Raw genomic sequence first — 6,663 nt, forward strand, 5'->3', positions numbered from 1 at the left:
GCAGTGGAAGTGCTTCTGTACAGAAAGGACGATAGTTGTCTCCGCCGTACTGTGCCATGACGCCCAGGCCATATGCAGCAGCTTGCCTGACTTCTGGGCTGTCGTCACACACATGCTGGAGCATTGGCCTTAAGAAATACTCTGCATATTTAAAGGAGGCTGGGCTACAGTGTTCTATAACATCATCAAAGATGCATAATCCCCACTGTCTGTCTGGCCATGGTCTATGTGGACAGATGAGGTTCACTATTAACGGAAGCAGTTGTTAAAACCATGGTAACACCTTTTCTTTGTAGCTACTGAATATTGAATGTAAAATGTCTGACACTTTGGTCAGAATATAAACATCATTTTCATCCTCATCTTGTAGTGATTCTTCAACCTGCTCATCATAGTCTTCGTCTTGTCTTTTAACTTGTCTCAATTCTTGATTTTTAAAATGCTCTTCAAGTTTTGCTTTCAATATTCCTCCTAGTTCCTCAAAGTGTTCATTTATTAAGGCATCCATCTCCCATTACTTCAATGCACTTTGCAAAAGAATGCATGATTTCTGAGAGGACATCGGAATCTGGTTCTGTGCCGATGGCCTTGATGAGAGCATCGCACATAAAATGCCACATCTCCGTGAGATACTCAGGCCTGCGGACTCGCGCGCACTCCAGGAGAAGAGGCATGGATTCGGCTGTGGCCACTCGAACACCATCATGGAAATAAAATCTCAGTAAAGGGACCATCAGCTTGACGACTTGTTCCGTATACTCCACAAAGCCCTCCTTCAACTCCTTGGCTCAGCACACCAACATCTGGCAAGCAGTTGATTTCTCCTCCAGTCCTGCAGTTTTAATGCCAAAACTCTGCTGGTCTCCAAGATTCACAAATTCCCAACCATCATCATCACCACTCATATTCTCCATGTCTTGGGTGTCTAAAAGAGCTACTTCAGGTTTAATGGAAGCCGTCTTCATTAAAGGCCCCATAACAACTGGAAGGTACTGTTGAAATTCTTTTCCAAGGATTTTGCACATTCTGGCCCGTGCTGAGATCATGTAAGAGATCTGAGGGTCATCATATTCCATATCGTTGAAGTCTGTCTGGGTTTTCAGTAATAACTGCATTACATCTGATGCATCTTGCATGAACTTTTCCTTCCCAACAGCCAGACCAATGAGGCTGATGCACTCAATGGTCTTTCCTCTCAGAAGCCTGAGTTCCTTCTGAACTGCATTCTCAACAATGCGCTTTAGTGATGGCATAAATAAGTCATAGTAGGGGACAAATTTTTCTTCTGCTGTGTCTGCAACTGATGCAATGGATGTCACAACTTGTTCCAAAACTAACTTGGTGCCTTTCTGAATCAGCTCTTGAAGCTTAAGTACCATGATGGAATTCAGATGCTTCACCAGATTATCTAAGTAGGGGATCAGCAATGACTTGGGGCAGTCTTCAGTGAAGTTAATGAGGGCAGCCGCGGCATGGGCCTGCACCCGCTGATTGCCTTGGTCCTCCATGGTCTGCAGAAGAGCTGCAATCACCTTTTCATGGAATTTCTTTTGGAAACCAGGTGCAAAATCTGTAGCCATCTGTCCCACTGCATTACAGGCAGCATACCTTACTCGTGGATGAGGATCCTGAAGAAAAAGCAAAACAAAATTTACTATCTCATTTAGAATTCCTTCCATTTGCTGGTGGCATCCTTCGCCAATGGCAGATAAAGCCATCAATCCTGCATGCCGGTATTTCCAGTCAGGATTTTGAAGCATTTGCATAATGTGTTCCTTGATCATTGGGAGAACGAGTTTTCCACCAAATCCACAAGCCATTCGGTCTAAAGCACTCTCACCAGCAACTGCATTGCTGTCAAAGTCATCGTCTTCTAGTTCATCAGCACTGGCCCAGTCCTCATCCTCTTCTAGATCCACCATCATCGCCAACATCTGGGGAATAGTCTGGGCGACAATATTGGTATGCTTTCTTAACATAGCAGCCGCTGTTTCCGAGAGCGTCACAATCACCTCCAGGGCAAGCTGGCGCTGCATGTTATTGAGGCTCGTGTCTCCACACAACTTTAGACTTAGCTGTAAGGTAGCTTCTAAATGAGGGCGCAAATACTTCGGAACAGTATCTGCAATCTCAACGAGGGATTTGAGGACTAAATCGTCGTTCTGGTAGCATGAATCATTTACAGCCTGTAAGAATGCAGGCAATAAGTATGCAAAATGTTTGAACAGAGCAACATTATGCTCATTTGCAAGTATAAATGCAGCTGTAGCTCGAGCAGATAATGTCCTGATCGATGGATGCTCCTGATTTGCATACACTGAACTAACATCCGTTTGATGACGTCTAAATAGTGCTGCTGCTGGTTCCCAAAAATTCCAGGGAAGTTCCAGAATATGTGCAGTGCAGCTTCCCATAGTCCCACATTTTGAGAACTGATGGAATCAAAAAGGAACTTCAAACACTCAGGCCACTGATTGTTACCATCTTCATCTATTAAATTCCTGGCAAGCTCTGCAGCAATATCACAATTTTTTTTCCCTCATGCTAGATTGTGTTTCCATCTGAATAACCATTAGCAGTTCACTCTTGATGGCAGTCTGAACATCGGAAGGAAGAGTTGGGTAGACTTCATCAAATGCAGAGGACAGAAGACGTCTCAGGAGAACAGCAGCCATTTGTCTGGCCTCCTCAGCGGCGGTTGTGTTTCTGATGGCTTGTAAGAGAAATGTGATCTTTGACTGACCTGGGATATTTTCATAGGTTTCCTCCGCCTGTTTCCGGACCACATTGTCGGGGCTGAGCAGGTAGAACTGTTGCTGCTCCGCCGCAGCCGCCGCCATTGCGCTAGGCGTGAGAGAGAAGGAGGGAGGGGAGACGGGAGCCTTGAGGTGCGCTGGCGGGCCGGCGGGAGGGGCGGGGGCGGGTGGACACTGCTTTTAAAGAATTATTTTGTTTTTAATTTTTAAAGTTAATTTTATAGTTTTAAAGGTATAAATCAAATGTTCATTCAACCATTCTGACACGTGTTCTTCTTAACTTTACCCTCTATACTCACAATGAAATCACATTCTTCCCTTTCTTCCTCATAATTATGATTTCTATAAATACTTCTACTCTTCTTCATGTCTTCCTTTTTTGCAGACACTTTAAAATAATCTTCAACAAGATTTTACTTGTATTTGATGTTAATGATATTGTCAATAATTGGTAAAATCATCTTCAGAATGTTCCTTGTGACACAGAGAATGATATAATAATGAGGAAACTGGTGTGAAATATTATAACCAAACTAACTCGCTAAAATATAGAAATATTTCCATACTGGCCAATAAATAGCTACTTATTTGGTGCTAACCGAAATGTCAGGGATTCATCTCTATCAGCCACTCCTAAGAAGAATAGGCAGTGGCCTCCTCGATGCCCAGTGAAAGGCTATAATAAGTAAAAATCAAAGGCAGTAGTTTGATTGGTTTGGAAAGCCCTCAATGTGCCCCCACACCACACTCCCCTGAATCCTCCTCTAGGATCCTACCAGACCTCTCCTATAACAAAAAAGACTATATTTAGCCTAGCAAGGTTTTTAATTGATATAAAAATTGACATGATGTTTACAATACATTAGAGTGACAATTCTCTCTATCACAAAAACCCTAACAGGTTTAGATCAGACTCAGGTACTCCTATGTAAAAATCAGAAACCTTTTTTGTTATTGTACTGGGAATGTTTGTTGTCAAAGACCTTTTTCTGAAAGATACTTTTACTGATACAGACTTTGCTTTACAATATCCCTCAACCTTCTTTCTCCTTCTCCTTTACCCCCTTTCTATTTGAACATTATGCATGTCCTGTTCTAGATTGTTAATTGCAATATCATTGGACACTTTTGAAGCTGTTAACTTTATGAATTTCAGACAGATGTGGACAAATTTCCACAAATAATTCAGAGTATATGATAAGTTTGGATTCAGTCTTTACTACAGGGATCTTCTGTAATACCAGAAGACAAGGACTCATAGTTACCCTATGAATTATTGAACTGAATCTTGCCTTATAACATGCTGTCATCATCATCTCTGATATGCTTGAGGCCATAGGTTTACTCACCATGTCAATTCATCTTGTTGAGGGTCTTCTTTTTTGCTGACCCTCCACTTTCCAAGCATGATGTCTTTTTGTAAGGACTGGCTTCTCCAAACAACCAGCCTGCCCACAGCATGAAGTTTCACTGTTTTTGCCTCTATGGAGCATCCTGATTCCACCTTCTATGAAACATATTTGTTTGCTCTTTTGGCAGTATTTGGGCTATTTGTGCTTGCTTTGGCAGTACATATACTAAAATTGGAATGATATAGAGAAGATTAGCATAGCCCCTGTGCAAAGATAACATGCAAATTTGTGAAGCCTTCCATATGTTTTTATTCAGTGCCTGGGATAATAGTACTAGGTGTATCAGAGACACAGTGAGATTGGCACAGTATAGGGCAGGGTTTAGGGCTTTTGTACATAGAGTCGCTATGAGTCATGAGACAGCTTGATGGTGCATGACAACAAAACCAACCTGGGCTATTAAATAATTTTTCTCCAATACCACAACTCGAAGGCATCCATTCTTCTTCTGTCATCCTTTCAATTTTAGATGCACAGAAAGTAAAAGACCATGCTTGGATCAGGTGCACATTTATCTTTAAACTGACATAGTTGCTCTTTAAGCATGTTGGACAATTCTTGACAGCAGTTTCCCCAATGCAATGTTTCTTCTTACTTTTGTTCTTAATATGTTCTAACAAGAACAAGATTATGGATTCAAATAAGATTAAATCATTGACAATTTAAATCTTTATGAAGGTGAAGGTGTCTATTGGTCCAGTGGTGAGAATTTTTGTTTTCTTGATGTTAAGATGTAGTCTATGTTGAAGGCTATATAGTCTTTGATCTTTGCAGCAACTGTATTTGGTTCTGTTCATCTTAAGCAAGTAGAGTTGTGTTATCTGTATAACACAGGTTGTTGATGAATCTTCTCCCAAACATGATAAACATAGTGTCAAAAGATATCATGTTTGAAAAGTTCAGGATCAATTAAAGAGAGGATGACCCTAAACAAGTGGATTGACATGGTGAATGTATCAATGGACTCAAGCATATCAGAGATCATGAGGATAACAAAGGATAGGGCTTCTTGAATGCTTTTCTCAGCATACAGATTAAATAGGTATGGAAAAAAGACACAATTCACACCCTGTTTGATTTTAAACCATTCAGTGTTCAGTTTCAATAATAGCTTCTTGATCTAAGAATAGGTTTTACATGAGTGCAAATAAGTGTTCCAGGATTCCCATCATTCTCAATGTCGGTAATAATCTGTTATGATCCACATAGTCAAATGCTTTTGTATAGTTGAGAAAATAGAAATACACATCTGTTTGGTATTCTCTGCTTTCGGCCAAGATCCATCTAATATCAGCAATGATATTCCTTTTGTTACAGTTTCTTCTAAATCCAGTTTGACTTCTGTCAGTACAGTTGATATAATGTACTATTTTGCAAATTTTTAATATTCTTAAGCAAGATTTTACTTGCATGTAGATATTAAAGGTATTATTCAATAATTTTCACATTCTATTGGATCACATTTTTTTGCAATGGGAAAAAATTACGAATCTCTTCAAATCTATGGGTCAGGTAGCTGTCTTCCAAATTTCTTCATAAAAATTGGTAACCAAGTTTAGGGCTAGATCTGTTTGTTGAAACACACCAATTAGTATTTCATCCATTTCTGGGGCCTTCTTTTTTATCTTTAGTGCAACTTGTACTTCTCCCTTCATTACCATTGGTTCTTAGTCAATCAGTTCTTTTTTAAGGACAATAACTCTATGTACTCCTTCTATTTTCTTTTGATGCTTCCTGAATCACTCTAGATTTTTGTCTTCAGTGTTGCAACTCTAGGCTTGAATTTGTTCTTCAGTTATTCCAATTTGAAAAATGCTGAGTGGATGTTTCCTTTTTATTGGCTAACTCCAGATATTTGCACATTTTCTTCTTCTATTTTGTCTTCTCAAGCTTCTCTTTGATCATATGGTTGTTGTGGTGTTGGTGGTTATGTGCCATATAGTCTCTTGTGATTCATAGAAACCCTATGTACAACAGCCCTAAATGCTGCTCTGCCCTGTGCTAATTGCACTGTTTCTGATACACCCATTCCGATTACCCCAGTCACTGAATCAATCCACCTCATAGAGGGCCTTCCCTTTCTGAATCATCCCTCCACCCTCCCAAGCATGTTGTCCTCCTCCAAGGACTGGTCCCTCCTTACATGTCCAAAGTATATCAGATGAAGCCCCCAATCCTTGCCTTCAAGGAGCCACCTGGTTAAACCCTTTTAAGGATGAATCTGTTTGTTTTCCTAGCAGTCCATGGTACCCTCAATACTCTTCTCCAGCACCACAGCTCAAAGCATTAATTCTCCTTCTATCCTCCCTAGTCATTGTCCAACTTTCTGATGCATAACAAGTGATAGCAAAGACTATGGCCTGTATCAGATGCACCTTAGTCTCCAGAGATACACCATTGCTCTTCATAACTTTTGAAAGGTCCCTAACAGCAGACTTTCACATCGCAATGCGTCTTTTAATTTCCTGGCTGCTGGTTCCAAGAGTGTTGACTGT

General features: G+C 40.4%; 1 pseudogene; it reads right to left on the bottom strand.

Moving 5' to 3' along the window:
- The window catches only part of LOC102875918, a 9,730-nt pseudogene extending 6,887 nt beyond the window's left edge, over positions 1-2,843 (bottom strand).
- Positions 2,844-6,663: the final 3,820 nt, after the last annotated feature.

The sequence above is a fragment of the Elephantulus edwardii genome, unplaced genomic scaffold (genome assembly GCF_000299155.1).
Source record: "Elephantulus edwardii isolate Elephantulus edwardi_28Jun2011 unplaced genomic scaffold, EleEdw1.0 scaffold00341, whole genome shotgun sequence".
Lineage (NCBI taxonomy): Eukaryota > Metazoa > Chordata > Mammalia > Macroscelidea > Macroscelididae > Elephantulus > Elephantulus edwardii.